The sequence below is a fragment of the Amblyomma americanum genome, chromosome 6 (assembly GCF_052857255.1).
Source record: "Amblyomma americanum isolate KBUSLIRL-KWMA chromosome 6, ASM5285725v1, whole genome shotgun sequence".
NCBI lineage: Eukaryota > Metazoa > Arthropoda > Arachnida > Ixodida > Ixodidae > Amblyomma > Amblyomma americanum.
In genome coordinates this window covers 60,732,995-60,748,963 of record NC_135502.1, presented here as the reverse complement: position 1 = coordinate 60,748,963, position 15,969 = coordinate 60,732,995, and the positions used below count along the sequence as shown (strand labels likewise).

General features: G+C 47.4%; 1 protein-coding gene across 1 annotated transcript in view; it reads right to left on the bottom strand.

Moving 5' to 3' along the window:
• Positions 1 to 10,144: 10,144 nt before the first annotated feature.
• LOC144095298 (chymotrypsin-like elastase family member 2A) overlaps positions 10,145 to 15,969 on the bottom strand; it is a 65,463-nt gene continuing 59,638 nt past the window's right edge. The window contains exon 9 of the mRNA XM_077629076.1: positions 10,145 to 10,301. The gene's annotated coding sequence lies outside the window, so the exon portion shown is untranslated. The remainder of the gene's footprint in view (positions 10,302 to 15,969) is intronic.

Here is a 15,969-nt window from a genome sequence, read left to right as displayed (position 1 = left end):
TCTCGACGATTTAGGCACAACTTTACAATTTTAAGCATGTCCTCGTGATATTAGCGCGTGTCTGCTGGAGGGAAAGCCTTATCGATGCGCGCCGCCACTTTATACACCGAGGAGTTTCTACGGGTTGAAAGGCCTTTCCTTCTATCGCAACAGCAACGCCGACAGTCGCACAGAAAAGCAGATTTGTTTTTTTTAAGTAGTCGGGTTTCTTTTTCTTCAAAAACATCCTCTTTTTTCAGCCGCCCTAGTCATACAGCAATGCCGTGCTTTTCCATAAGTGAAGGCAGCATCTGTGCATCTGTGGTTCAGGTGTCCAACGATATATGAGACAGATACTGCGCCATTTCCTTTCCGCAAAAACCAATTTTCAATTTTTATTTCTGTGCTACGTGAAGGGTGGGGGCAATAATTATCCCTAAAAGGAGGAATGCTAATTTGCGCTTACCCGCCGCGGTGGCTCAGTGGTTAGGGCGCTCGACTACTGATCCGGAGTTCCCGGGATCGAACCCGACCGCGGCGGCTGCGTTTTTATGGAGGAAAAACGCTAAGGCGCCCGCGTGCTGTGCGATGTCAGTGCACGTTAAAGATCCCCAGGTGGTCGAAATTACTCCGGAGCCCTCCACTACGGCACCTCCTTCTTCCTTTCTTCTTTCAATCCCTCCCTTATCCTTTCCCTAACGGCGCGGTTCAGGTGTCCAACGATATATGAGACAGATACTGCGTCATTTCCTTTCCCCAAAAAACCAATTATTATCATTATTATTAATTTGCGCTTAAAGCGAGCAATGAAACCATATATGAGAAAATAGAAGTAAATGCGCTCGGTTCGCTTCTATCATGGTTGGGAGGACCTCATGCATTTACAGTGCATTATAATGAGGGAACGCAATTGCCTGCCAATTACTTTCTCGAAAAAAAATTGATTGTTGATAAATTTAACACTGCGCCCGCTGTGACGTAACAGCGAACCGAACTGTGTGTACGCGAAGGTAGAGGCAGCTTTGGTTTTTTAATCCCGTGGCCGCAGCGAACGGTGACGTATTTCTGTGCTAAGCCCTCAACTTTCCAAACCGGACAGTTTTTTTCCTCCTGTTCCGAAATGCTGCGCGCGTTTTGGTGACGTCGTCTTCGAGATCTCTCACTCCTCAAAGCTTCTGGCTCTTAGAAATTGTGTCTGCCGGCGACAATGGCAGGAGTATTGCCGCGCGTCACAGTAATGAGCCTGCAGGTCACAGAAAAGCGCAGACGCAGAAGCGAATGTGAGCGTAAGCTTCGCGACCTTCAGAAAGAAATACGACGCTTGTAAAGAAACCTGCAACCTATTTAGTTAGCACTTTATCGCGGCAACGAACAATATTGTCCGCAGTCCGTTATTTCATAGGTGTTATTGCGACTAAAAAAGCGCAATAAAAATTTTTACTCATACCATTTTGCGATTTATTTCCCGCTTAACCGTTTTTATTCTTCCTGTTCGTTCTTTCATTACCGAATCGGTTCCATAAAATTATTTAACTGAAATCAGTCATCGCCTCAAATATTCTGAATGCTGTGCCCGTATTCAGCTAAGCCCGACACTTAATGCTTTCCCATAACTACTTTGCATTAAACGCAACGAAACACACAGGGGGTAACACTGATCAGTGCCAAAATCACTCATAAAGGTTTTAGAGGACACTGGACTTATGGAACAGTGTGGAGAGACAATCATTCAAATCGGTGACTCCGGCGGGACATCGGCGACAGGTGGCTGTAAGCCGAGTCTCGCCTGTACATTAACACCAGCGTTACCCCCCCCCCCCCCCCCCCCCCTCGAAAAAAAAACTTTTTCGGCCCATTGTTTTTATTTTGGTGTTTCGAGCACAAATTCTTGTAACTCTGACAACGGTCCTGCTCCTGTTTCCTCCTTCCACGTAAAACATTTGAGACGAGACGAGGACGGCGAAATCGTGCGTTCACCACTGAAATTCTAGACTGACAACGACCACAACTCGGGTAATGTGTGCTCAACTCATGCGATCACATCGGCCAGCTGTTTGCTCATAGCAAGGATTAAAGCCGAGTAAGTGGGAAATACCAACTGTCCCATGAGGAAGCGCATCAGTATAGTTCGGCTTTAGGACAGCGTTTGCGAAGTCCTGCTGCATATCGTGTGTTGTCTTCCGTCGTGAGTACAAATCAGCAATAATGACAGGCTTCCGACTTCCTTCAACTTTGTAAAATCAGCATTTCCAACTCTCGAACTCATCGGAGTGAAACGAGATCGCCTAATCCACTTGAAAATTCACCTCTGAGGAAAAATGTTTTGTTTTTTTCCTGGATCATGTTTTCAAGTGTACTTTGTTCTTAAGTGCGCAAGACGAATTCTTCGTGGTAAGTGTTTATAAGCGTGTGCGTGGCTCCTCTCCTTTAGAAATTAACAGATAACCTAAATAGGCACGAGTGAAGCTTTTAAACCGACAGTTATTTCGTTATCGTCCGCAAAGCGGGCTTCTGTGTGGCAAGCTGACGCTCGCAAGCTGTACACGCGCAACACGCGCCTTCTCGAGCCTTCGCGTCGCGCGCTCTTGCAACACGCCGTAATGCGGCGCCCGTATTTTCGCGTTAAAGCGCCGCACCTCTCGTTTTCCTCTCTGGGTCATTTTCTGCCTCAAGGGCGAAACGAGCGCCGTCCACAAATTACAAGGCGCGGAAACGGGCAATTTTAAGGCGACGCTTGAGGGCAATGGCTAAGCGCTCTTCCCGACGCGTTGCCGGAGTTGCCTTCAACGACACGAAGTTTGTCAACAGGCTAGCAGCGGCTGAAAAATACTTCAGGTGCATACCTTCGTGCAAACTCCCGCGAAAACCGGGATGTTCTTTCACTGAAGCTGGCTGAATTCCTAAACGCTTTACCGTGAAAAAATTAACAATAAGGTGACCGAAATACGCTCAGTGGAATGGAATTAAAGGCCTACAAGTTCCACCAGAGAAACATGAACAATGAGGTGATCCATATCATTCTTCGTACATATAACTGGTAAATCAAGTCATCTTCGAACAAGACGGTTCTGTACCGGTTTGATCAGTAAAATCTATTTAGAAACGTGCCGCACTGGCGTTATGCCTGATGAACATAACGGTGTCATGAAACTAACGGTTGTTGGCAGTGCTGCTCATCCTGAACTGAATGTCGAGTTGCTCTTTATACAGAGAACCGGTGACGTAAAAATAGTTAAGACATCTTCAAAAAGGTCACGGCGCTGCAGCTTCAAACGGATTGAAGAACTTACTACCACAAAGATCAGAATTAACTTCGCGGCACAAACTAGCAGCTTCTGCCAGCGCGCTACGTGCTATGCCACATCTCGAGTCAAGCCCTTCATGACAGAAATGGAATATGCAAAACAAGTACCAGCAATATCCAGCATCCATAAGGCATTTTCTAAATGATCATACAACAGTAGGTAGTGTTAGTATAGGGTGGAAGGGCAACTGAGCGACCTGCAGAGGGATGAAAAACTGAATAGTAAAGGACAAGCTCAGCTTCACAAAACAAGCTAACAGTTGTTACCAGCGTGGTACATGAATCAAATCTCGCGTCTCTTTTCTGGCAGAGAAGAAAATGTCAAGGAAAAAGCACAACCAGCCCAGACGAAATCTCATACATTTTCGCAACGATCAAACAACAGCAGCTTCCGGCAGAATGAAGGGGAAACTTAAACAACCACCGAAGAATGAAGATAACGTAAGAATGAAAAAGTGGAGTAACTAAAAGTTGTTGCCTACACGGTAAATGCGGCGCCAAATATTGCGTCCCATTTCTGATACAGTACGGAGCTTTTAGTACCCTAATGCCCGAAACTGTCTTCCCGTAGCCCCAAGTCTATCGACAATTTTGCAGTGATCAGACAGCAGTAGTTGCCCGCAGAATGAAGGAGACACTTAACGAAGCACAGCACACCATGGACGGGTGTCCGAGCTACACAGCCGTCCCGCGTGAGTGACAGGAGGCGCCGGTGATGAAGCCATCCGGGAAGCACTCACCTGCGTCGCCGCGCCCGCCGCAGTCGACTGCTGCTTCTGGCGCTGGGGTGTCGTCGGATGGCACGTGCGGGAAGCCCCCCCGCCGCCAGCGCGCACGCACCCGCGTCCACCGCCCTTGCCCCGCAGGAACAGCTGGCACAGGCGCCGCCTTGCGGAGACCTCGGCGCCGGCGCGGCGGCGGAAGGCCGATAAGGCCAAGACGGCGAGCGACGCCGCGTGGAGGGAAGGCACCAGGTGAGCCGGCACACTGTGCCAGCCAACGGGACTCGCTGGAGGGTCAATGGTCGGTCGCACTAGAACACTGTTACCCTCCCCCGCACAACTCGTGGTCAAGATTCACGCTGTGAACGTATTGCAGACGCCAGTAGTCCTGTCCCAAAGTCCGCCGGACAAAGACCGAGGCACGCGTTTCTTTGCCATGGGTTTTCTTTTGACACAGGAGTGATGATGCACCGATACAGTTTCTTTCTTTTCCAATGAGGGGGGGGGGGGTGCAGTAAGGATGGTTGGAGTGCAGCAACAGCACGGCCTGAGTCTGAGCGTGTTTCTGTCTTCTCATGGTGCAATGGATTCGTCTGCGAGTTCACATACGCAAGTGATTAGTCCCTCGTAGGGTCCGCACCCCATTGGGATAGGTAATTGGCCCTCGCACTCACCTTCCCACTCCTTTTTTTCCCTCATTCGGACCCTAAAAAGCAGGGGGTGGTCAGGGGAGGGTCAGAACAGGCGAAGGGTTTGCTAGATTTTTTTTTTCTATTTTCTTCTGCCGAGAAGGTGGCGGACCCACTTGAGCTCCTCGCACCTTCAACGACGTCTCTTTCTCGCTCGCTCTCTTTTTTCACTGTCACGTGCGGACAGGCGTGGGGAGTTCTGTTGCTGACCGCTGGTGCAAGGCGCGCCATACTTCGTATTTTCGACGTGGTGTCCCTTGCTTCAACAAGAAGCGGTAGGCTAGGCCGGCCGCGGATTGTCGCATTTGGCCGAGACCTGTAAACAACCTGTAATAACAGGCCTTGTAAATAACTGTATAAAAGTATTGAGTCTCCATCGTAAAGAGCCTCCGGCCTGCTCTTCGTGAAAGACAGCGCACCAAAGTACAGACCACCACCACCGTATGATTTACGGGGGGCCCGAGTGGCATCTGGCTTTTGAGGAATCGGTTAAACAAACTTGTGCTGTTTTTATTTTACGGCATACGTGTTTCTTATCCGGGGACGCGGTGGTTTCTCTGGGGCAAGATCCTTCCTACTATTTTTTTTTCATTATTTCCTCTTCCCTGCTCCCCCTGGAGAGTCGTATACATTGCCTGTTGTTTGTCATACACAAACAAATAGAAAGCTGTGCGTCATCCGCTGGCTCGCTCCTGTAAACATATCGGCCATGTTAAGAACAGCCGGCCCTAGACGTGACGAAACCGCTTGGGGAAGGGCGCTTTTCAAACAAGCGAGATTCCAAGTTACACGCGCGAAAGAAGGACGAAAAACGGCAAGCGAGGAAAAGAAACACAAATAAGTACAGGATAAAAGAAAGAAAGAAAGAAAGAAGGAAGGAAAGACAGGAAGAATGAAGGAAGCAAAGAAAGCAAGAAAGAAAGGGAGGAAAGAGGAGATATGCCTGAGCTTTAAGATCCTGTAACTGTGGCCGCAATGACGTAAAATGAATCTTGCTTCGTGAGGGGTGCGAAGTTATTTCCCGCTGTCCGCTGTAAGGTCCTCGAACGTGCGTCGAAGCTTCAATGAGCTGGCGACCACGCTCGCTACCCGCTACGGCTTCGCGTAATCGATTAGCAGCTGGCCCCGTAAGTAGTCGTTCCGGATCGGTAAGCGGTTGTTTGAGGTCGATATATGCGGTTGTGCCTGTTCTCGAGGGACAGGTATATATAAACCCATGTATGTATAGACTGGATAAAGTAGGCTCTTCTCAAAAACGCATTGTTGTCGACGTTTCGACCGAGGTGCGGTATTCTTCAAGGCTACAGTAGTATTGTGTCAGGTAGAAGTTATAATGCCTTCAGAACTGCAGAGATGGTTGAAACGAAAATAAAACGCAAACAGCACCAACAGTTTAAAAAAGGGGAGAAGGGAGTAGACAGGGACTAGATCGAGAGGAAGACAAAAAAAAAAACGAGAGAAAGGTGAATAAGGCGGGGCGGGGGACATGGGCAAGGTGGCAATGAAAAAAGTACAAAAAGCAATGAATGAACAAAAGATAAAGGTGGCCGCCACCGTCGATGCGGGTCCAAGGAGGCGCCGCTGAGCAAATGACACAGGGGTGCGGCGAATGTACAGAAGCGGGCGGTTTTTGGGGGAGTTTTCACTTATTTCTCGTTAGCGGACAGATGGAAATGTTAGGAAGGGACGGAGCAGGCTACGTCGTCTCGAGCATGTTGGTAAGAACACATTCGACAGGGGTCTGCGTTTAAGTGAACAGGGTTTTCACCCCGCGGACCGGGTGATTGTCCTTGAGCAGGTCGTCGAACCGAGAGCGCCGGTAGTGGCTTTGCGCAGTGGCTGCAACGCAAGGCTCTGTGGAAGGCTTTCAAACCCTCGCAAGAAAGACATGGCTTATGGCGGTCTAACATCCTAGAGCAACTCAGGCTATGAGGGACGCCGTAGTGAAGGGCTCCGGAAATTCGACCACCTCGGGTTCTTTAACGCGCACTGTCATCGCACGGCACACAGGCCTCAAGAATTTTGCCTCCATCGAAATTCGACCGCCGCGGCCAGGATCGAATCCACATTTTTCGAGTTAACAGCCGAGTGCCATAACCACTAAATCACCGCGGCGGCTCTCGCAAGGAAGAATTAAAAAACAAAACAAAACAAAACAAGAACGAGCTACTGAGTAAGGACGGTCAAAGTTAGACTTTCACACTCTTCCTTTATCAATACTGCACGACGCAAGATAATGAAAGTCAGGTATGTGAAAAAAAAAGATCTGGGGAGTTGAATACGGCGTATAATAGATATATAACGGTTAAGCCCATTTGTGACAGGTGTAGGATTACTTCATTTGGAGGGCGTGGATAAAAGAAAGAGTCCAAGGTTCTTCGTTAAGACCCTCTTGAATGGTTTTAAATTTGTGGATAAAATAGGATTCACGTTGTTCACGTCCTCACGTGTTTTTGAAGCCTCCTTGAAGACATGTTACTTTTAGTGCGTCAAATGAGTGTTCTGAGTTTGCATTATTATTATTGCATGTTTGGATAAGAGAAGATTTGGTAGAGGCTTGTTGTGGCTGCGGCCATTGTTAACCCGAATGCGGATGGAGTGTCGGTCTGTCCTATGTATTGCTGGTTACACAGACTTCATTTAAGGTGATAAATAATGTTTGATGAGTGGCACTCAAATTTGCCATTGACTGAGTGTTAAATTCCTGATCTCGTACTCACTGCGGAACACGCGGCCTACATGTGTTTGCAAACTTTGCAACGACCTTTGCCACAGCGGCGACATCCATATCTGGGGTGTTGCGTTCATTGGACTGAACTAGGTAATTCCGAATGTTTCTGGCACCCCTGTAAATCGCACGGGGTGGGCATGTAAAACAGATAGTCGTCGGCTTTGTTTGATGATATTAATGTGGTTATTAGGGATTTTTTTTTTCGGTGGGTTACTTTCATATGTAATAATAAGATTTGTTATGTGATTATTTGGTTGACTTTTCGTTGCCTCTGCAGTATTTGATTACGGTTTCAAGGTCTGCCTATGACGTTATCAATTACAAAAGGTCGGTAGCGCTGTGTTAGGAGAAAGTTGCGCATGTGTCCGGAGTTGTCATGAAAGTCTAGGTCGTTAGAGCAGATTTATCTAAAACGATGGGCCTGCGAATAACGAATGCTGGTTTTGCATTGACGGGGATGGGTGCTTTAAGAATATGGATATTTTTGGGCGTCGGTTGGTTTCCTATGATCGGCTGTACGAACTGACTTCTTGTCCACTAGGATGTGAATATCAAGAAAATTGATGTCAATGAAATGAAATTGTTCTGTGTTTGATCATATATAAAAATATCACCCAAAGAGCGCTTATGAAAGGACGGCCGAACTGGACTACAAGAGAGGAATTTTGTTTCTATGTGGTGCATGAAAATGTTGGGGTAATATAAGACCATTCTTCTACCCATAGCGGTGCAACTTGCATGTAGACAATATTGAAAATCGAATTCGGAGCTATTATAATGTAACACAATTTTGGCTAATGTTTCTAAAACCATTGGGCTTGGAGATCCATGAGGTCTCTGCTGGTCATACGATTCTAAAATTGCTACAACGCCGTCGGCGTGGAGAATGTTTTCGTATAAGGTCATGGCTTCCACTTTTACAAAAAAGGTCCCGTCAGGTACTGTTATATGAGCTATTTCGCGGAGAAAGCACTTTTTATCTTCGATGTAGGATGGATGTGTGGCTGTAAAATGATTAAATAAGGCGCCGATATACATTAAAATTGGTTCTGGGATGGTGTTTACTGCTGAAATTATTTGGCGTCCAGGGTTACTGCCTGTTTAGAAACCATTTAAAAGCGCCCAAGAGAAGGATGTGTAGCTGTGAGTGCTTTGCTTAGTTTTGAGAGATTTCACTGTGCTTTGTGAGGTGCAGCAGAATATCGGATATAGAATTTGTGTGGTCGTCTGTGGGGTCGCCATGAAGCTGTTTATAAAATTTTGTCAGAAAGCTGTCAGACGCTTTCTTCTATATATATTCATCCGTGTTCAACATAAATATGCTTCCACTCTTATCAGCTGGATTTATGACGATGTCGGTGCCATTGCTCAGTGCCTATAGAGCAGTGCGCGCTTGTTTAAGGAGTATGTCCCGTTCCACCCGGTGGTTTTAAAAGTTTCAGTGATGTAATTTTGTTCTGCCTTAATATAAATATCGAAGTGTTTATCTCGTGCGGTGTTCGGAGTTGAATTTTGGTTTGCAAGGTGGAAGTAAGAGTTTTGGTGGGGATTTCTAGGCTTATCCAAAAGTATTCTCTCAGACGAAGTTGTCTTGGTTCAAAATTTTTATGAGTTTTATGAGATCTTTTATGAGTTGAAATTCAGTATATTTTCCTTTGCTGGGGCTAAATGTAAGCCCTCTAGATAGGACGGCTCGCCCATCTTTTGTGAGTGGGGTTGTAGATAGGCCAGTGATGTTGTTTACATTGTGATAACCCTCTATTTCGAGTGCTTGCCCTTGATTGACTTTTGGTTGAATGTGATCCAGCCATATTTAGTACTTCATTCGTCATGGGAACTTTGTTCTGTAAAAGTTTTCTGACTTTGATTATACCTATTTCTGATGACTTTCTTTTCGAAAAGCTCTAGTTCGTCGGCCTGCAGTGCGGCAACAGGAAGGTTACTCCCGAGCCTGACGCTCTTCTGTTCTCAGTAATATCGATGCCTGCTCAGAGTGCCGAATTGTGGTTTTGAGCAATCGGAGAGAAGCTGATTTTAATATGCCATTCCATTTCTTTCTGTCGCCTCTTGATAGGTTATTCATCGATGGTGTCAATTTAACTTGTGGACCTTTCGGCACGATATGGGCCTCCTTGGCCTCGCATACACGGTGACGCCCATCTTTCTATTTGCTTGTTTGTTTCTTTTCCTTTTGTCGTTGCCACCGTACCCATGCCCCCCCCCCCCCCCCCCCGATTTTCTCCCCTTCTTCCCGTTTCTTTTTCTCCCTCCCGATCTGGTTCCTGGCTGCTCCGCTCCGCTTCTTTTCAACTCTAGCTCCTGTTCACGTGTTTGTTTTCTTTTCGACTACCTCTGCAGCTCATAAGCCTTTAAAACGTCATTCCGACGCGACATCACTGCAGTTTTGAAGAGGACCTGACCACGGTCGAAAGGTCGGCAATAAGCGCGTCTTTGAGAGGTGCCATCTTTGCCCAACCTTTTCCCTGCGGAAGCCAACGGCTTTCCTAACTCAATATATATGTCATGTGTATATGCATCTGGCATGTGCACATATATAGATTTATATATGGAAGGGATACGGTAAGCGAGAATCGCGCACTGAATGTCGTGCGCCTTATGCGTGGTTGTGGCCTCCTTCGGCAAACGGCAGTCGCCGTAGGGTTCGGCTCATCAGCAACCGCCTTCCGTCGGCCGTACTCTATTAGGCCGGACGAATTGCGTGGCACGATGCGTTTGGTGGGCAAACAAATGGGCTGGTGTTTATTTGCGTCGAGAACACGGGCGGGTAGGTAGGGTCCCTCTTCTTCTTGCAAGCTCGTCTCGATGTCGCGGTGGGGACAGTGCTGCTGCTGGTCGCGCCACGACCGTGACATCCACTGCACACGGTGAAAAGGAAGCCACATTTTAACGTTAGCAATACTCGCTTGCAGCTGCCCATGCTGTAATCATATGCCTCAGCTTAACCGCCCAGGTTAGCGTAGACGTTGGAAGCAGAAATCTTAAGTGACATGCTCTACAAACTAAGCTACGGTGACGAAGACTGCCGCTGGCCACGAACGGATTTGGTCAAAATTCTCTAGGCCATATGGTTGTTTTATTTTCAGCCATCGAGTGGTGCATTTGGGGAACCACTGAAATCATAAAACGCTGCATGTACGTTGAGGACAATCCTCTACCGCAGCTTTTTAAGCCTTTAGGCATTCCGTAGAGACGTCATCATCATAATCGGCCTGATTACGCCCACCGCAGGGCAATGACCAATTCCATATCTGTCCAATTAATCCTGTCCTGTGCTAGTTGCAGCCAACTTATCCCTGCAAACATTTTAATCTCATCCGGCCACCTGACTTTCTTCCCTCTGTGCTACGCTTCCATGCTCTTATAATTCAGTACGTTACCTTTAATGAACAACGGTTATATTGTATTCGCATCACATGCCCTGCTCAAGCCCATTTCTTCTTCTTGATTTCGACCAGGATGTAATTAAACCGCGTTTGTTCTGTCACCCACTCTGCTCTCTTTATGTATCTTACAGTAGAGTCCGTTCTTTCTTTTCCTGTCTCTAAACGTTAGAGCTATAATTCTCCCTTAAATAGTTCGCTGTGTTCTTAATTTAATCTGAACCCTTTTCGTTAGCCGTCACGTTTCTGCATAATAGGTGAGTGCCAGTAAGGCACAGCTGTTATAGTATACTTTCTCCTTGATTGACATCAGTAATTTCCCATTCATTATCTGAGAGTAACGGCTAAATGCGCTCCACCCATTCTTATTCTTATCGTATTTAACTCTCGTGATCCGAATCTGCGGTTACTAAGTGCTTAAGTAGGCGCAGTCTTTTAGTACTTCCAGCACCTCGCTTCAAATTGTGAACTGCTGTTCCTTTGCTAGGCTGTTGAACATTACTTTGGTTTTCTGCATGTTAATTTTTAGACCCACCGTTCTGCTCTGACTGTCTAAGTCATTGAGCATGCTTTGGAGTTCATCCCCTGAATACTTTAGCAAGGCAATGCCATCAGCGAATCGCAGACTATTTAGGTATTCTCCATTAACTCTCATCCCCAACTGTTCCCGATGCAGGCCTCTGAATACCTCCTGTAAAATGGCGGTGAGTAACATTGGAGCGATTGTATGTCCCTGCCTGACACTCTTCCTTATTGGAATTTTTTGCTGTCTTTATGGACGGTCGCTGGGCAGCAGCTATAGATACCTTACAGTAATTTTACATAAGGCTTATCTACACTCTGATTCCGTAATGCGTGCTGACTGTTGAGGTTTCGATTGAGTCAAATGCTTTCTCATAATCTATAAAGATTATATATAAGGGTTGGTTATATTCTGCACATATCTCTATCCCCTGATTAATAGTGTGGATATTGTCAATTGTACGCGGCTCAAAATTGAGCACACGGCTCTGATGCAGTCGATTTCACTTGAAGGCTTTTTTCCTAAGTGCCCCATTCGTCTTGGAAGCCTTTCGTTTGATTGGTTTCTAAAGCTTGATGACTTAATCGTCTACATGAGAAGCAGCAGTTTCCTTTTCAGCATACTCGCACTAGGCGCGCTGGTCCCACAAGTGTGACTGAGGTACATGTGGCCGCCCTCCGGATGACGTACAGTCGTGAGAAATATGAGAGGGAACAAAGTTTAAGCAATAATTTATTGATTAGTTCACATTTATGCGTGGAATGCACACTTTTCTCATTTCTAACTAGTTTTTTTTTTTAGGCGTCTCGCATCCAAAAGTCATTCCCAATTTTAGAGAAGAAATAACCAGAAAATTCGCAATTTTCTGCAAAAAAGTTTGTTCCCTCTCATACTGCTCCCGACTGTACGCCGACCTTTCAGCAGGGCGGCGCTGCACCACTTCAGAAGTAAACAGCACAGCCTATAATGTTCCGCCTTCTATAAAGGACCGCAAGTGACTCGTTCGTTTCGCGCCATTTTGGCTGGCACCGTTCAGAACTTGGGCGCTTCAATGTTGCCCCTCCCATTCGCTTCGGTGTTGGAGTATTTTATGATCTTTCAGCCAGGGACGAAGCCCTTGACTTCGTCACCGCGTTACTGCTGTCTTTGACGGCTGAGATGTCGCGGCAGGCTTTTGAAAGGCCAGTTTGCCAGTTTATTTAGTGCTGCCGGAGTGCGATGATGCGTCAGTATGAATAGCCGAAAACGTACGTACACCAAACATGCCGAACATAAAGAAAACGGCGGAACGAGCGGAAGCAGACAGACCCTCTAAAGAACCCAGAAACTGCGATATAGAATGACCCTAAATATCCGCCAAATAAATTCAGTTTGGCAGTTTAGTGGAAACCGCTGGCAGCTGCTGTAGTATGGAAGAGGAGTTCGGTGACGTGTTACGTTGCTTTCATACTTTATTTCACTCCTCTGTACGATCTTTCTTTTAACTTGTTCTGCAACTGCCTATCACCAAATATACGTTCTGGTATACCGGGTGTTGCAGCTTCTGTACAAAAAGCGTCTACGTGACAGCGATGGTGTTTCAACGTTCCAAGATTCGTCTCAGAAAACAAAATCTGCTTATCTCTGCGGGTCGGTCGCCAAGAGGGCTTCGCGTGTGCACTGTGTGAGAGCAATGCACCGGCAGCTGTCACGTGGCAGCTTTCTTCTGAGGCCAGTATATGAAGTTTAGTAAATGGCATCTTGACGGAAATATTTTGGCGGGCTGTTTTTGAAGGCGATCTATAGCTGCCGCATTGTCACTTTTTCCTGAAACCAATACTAAAAAGTTAGCTAATTACTCGTTGTTAATAAACTTACTTCGGAGAATGAAAAAAATTACTGCAGTCTAGGCCACGCGACTCTCAACAGCTCTCACTTGACTTCAGCGGGCTAGGACAGTTCGTATTTTTAGAAAACTTGGTTACTTTTAGCTGGAAGTGATGGTATTGTAATCTTCCTGAGGCTGCAACTAATCCCAGCTCTGCTCCACTTCCTCTGAACATATCTGTCTTCCTAGGCATTCGCAACTAGCGTATTTCGCAGATAACTTCTTCTTTATCTCCTAGGCTGAGCACTAGCAGACTACGGGGCCTTTTCTGTCTAGTACCGTTGCCATCCTTATCCACAACTCCACGTACGCTGTGCACGCTACAACAGACATGCGCAGTACGTGGCCTGCTATCAATGCCCGGCCATTGCTGTCGCTCATTAACCCAGTTAGCACCTTGCAGGGATGGTGTGACGCTAACCTGTAGATCTGTATCGCTATGTTATAGATTTCCAACAGCGGTGATCGTCCTGCACGGTAGAGGCTTCAATATTCTGCTGCACTTTGAACCATTCCATCGCTGAAATTGCAGTTTCACTGCGCCAAGTTTCCTGCTGGTTTTCTTAGCGTCGGCCGGCACGATGCGTGCCGTTTCGTCAATGCGACGTAGTGCCCAACAGCCCACTCATACCGATATGTAGAACAACATTATAACGATGTTGAAGGGCCCAGCGATTAGTTCGTTATAGCCGAACCTTCGTTATAGCCCGTGTTGGCCAAGCTTTCAAGGGGAATCTTCATTCCTTCTTTATGTCCGTTGTATTTCGTTATCCACCGTTCCGTTATAAAACGAGGTTCGACTGTATTTATAAGAAGAGCTATGGTAAGATGAGGTCTCTAGGCCTCTTCGTCGCATTCTGCATCCAGCACATCGGCAGCAACACTTGCCGCTCTGATCCTTTACCGCACTACGGCCGTCCTGTTTGGCAGCGGCGTCGGCCGGACGTGCGAGGAAAGTGTCAGGTGCCGGTGGCGTACCGAGCGTCTCCGCCGCCGTTTGCGCAATCACAGCGCGACAATGAACGGTGGAAAACAAGTCCGACCGCCTGAAATCGCGGCGAGTGGCGGACGCGTGCCCAGCCTTTCACTTTCGTAAAAAGAAGCCTCCGCTGCGCTATACTACTACAACCTGGCGGAGCAGCGTGACCTTCAACGCCAGGCGACGTCTTCGACGACGGCGCTCCTGTTCTTATTTTTGCGCTTTATTTGTTTCATGCTCCTCGCAGTGAGCAGCGCCAGGGGGCGGTTTCGCAGAAATGTGCGGTGTGAGGATAAGTGAGATGAGGTCAGGGCTGCAGGGTCATTCTCACCCAGTCACGCTATAGTGTACGGGCGCTCCCCATAAAACCGCCCTGATGTGCTCAACACGAAGACTCATTACAGCACGAACGGGAAGTGCAGCCTAAAGCGTGGGCCCCGGAGTTTTTTGCTTTTCGGTATTCGCCGAAAAATTTGTGCATTAAGTTGGCTTCGAAGAGACAGTGGAACAAACGATTCCATGCAGGGTATTTGTGGCTTTCTCCCTGTGTTTTAATGACACACAGAGACACATACTCGCACGCACGCACGCACGCACGCACGCACGCACGCACACACGCACGCACGCACGCACGCACGCGCACACACACACACACACACACACACACACACACACACACACACACACACACACACACACACACACACACACACACACACACACACACACACACACACACACACACACACACACACACACACACACACACACACACACACACACACACACACACACACACACACACACACACACACACACACACACACACACACACACACACACACACACACACACACACACACACACACACACACACACACACACACACACACACACACACACACACACACACACACACACACACAGATAGAGAGACTCTCTCTCTCTCTCTCAACTCACATGGCGGTGGAGGGGTTCTGAAGTTTTACGGAGCGCATGCATTGGCACTCACTGCCGACTAGCAAGTAAAGCTATCGCAGCTCCTGTACTGCAGTCACTCTCCCATTTTACATTTTAGTGCACTGAAGGATCATCGAGCAGGGATTGCGTGGAAGGTATGAACAATGAACAAGGCGTGCTTGACGCTGGTGATCAGAGACTCGGGAAAGACTGGAGTGGATGCCGCAAGCCTTTACAACTGGGCGACATCCACCTCTGCTCTCGATTGAAGTTTCATCAGGCCACTGTCGTTTAATGTGCGCGGCTAGAATAATAAACCGTTTTAAACTCTACATTTGCTCGTGGAAACTCGACCGCTTGCTTCTCGACCCTAGAGTATAGCCAAGCGAGGATGGCCGAGCCAAGAGAAACGACCACACAGATGTGAAACGTACGACGAAACGGACAATGAATAATTTTCTCTACAACCTGATTTGCACATGTTATCGTGTATCAGCGTGCTTTATGACAAAACGATCACCGTGCGCACCGGAGGTAACATAATACAAGTTGGTGCATAGAATTATAATATTGTACAGACCGCAAGGATCGCTTATCGGTAGCGAAAACGAAGAGAACAGATTGCAGCTCAATTAAATAAGGCATTCGGGGTCTCAGGGGTTAGGCTCTCCCAGCTTTTACCCTGCCGTCTGTGACATCAACTGTTCCTTACTGGCGGCGACAGAAAGACGCGAGTTCGATCACCACCGCGGCGGTCGCATTTTTATGGTGGCGAAATGCTAGACGCCCGTGTACTTTGCGATGTCAGTGCACG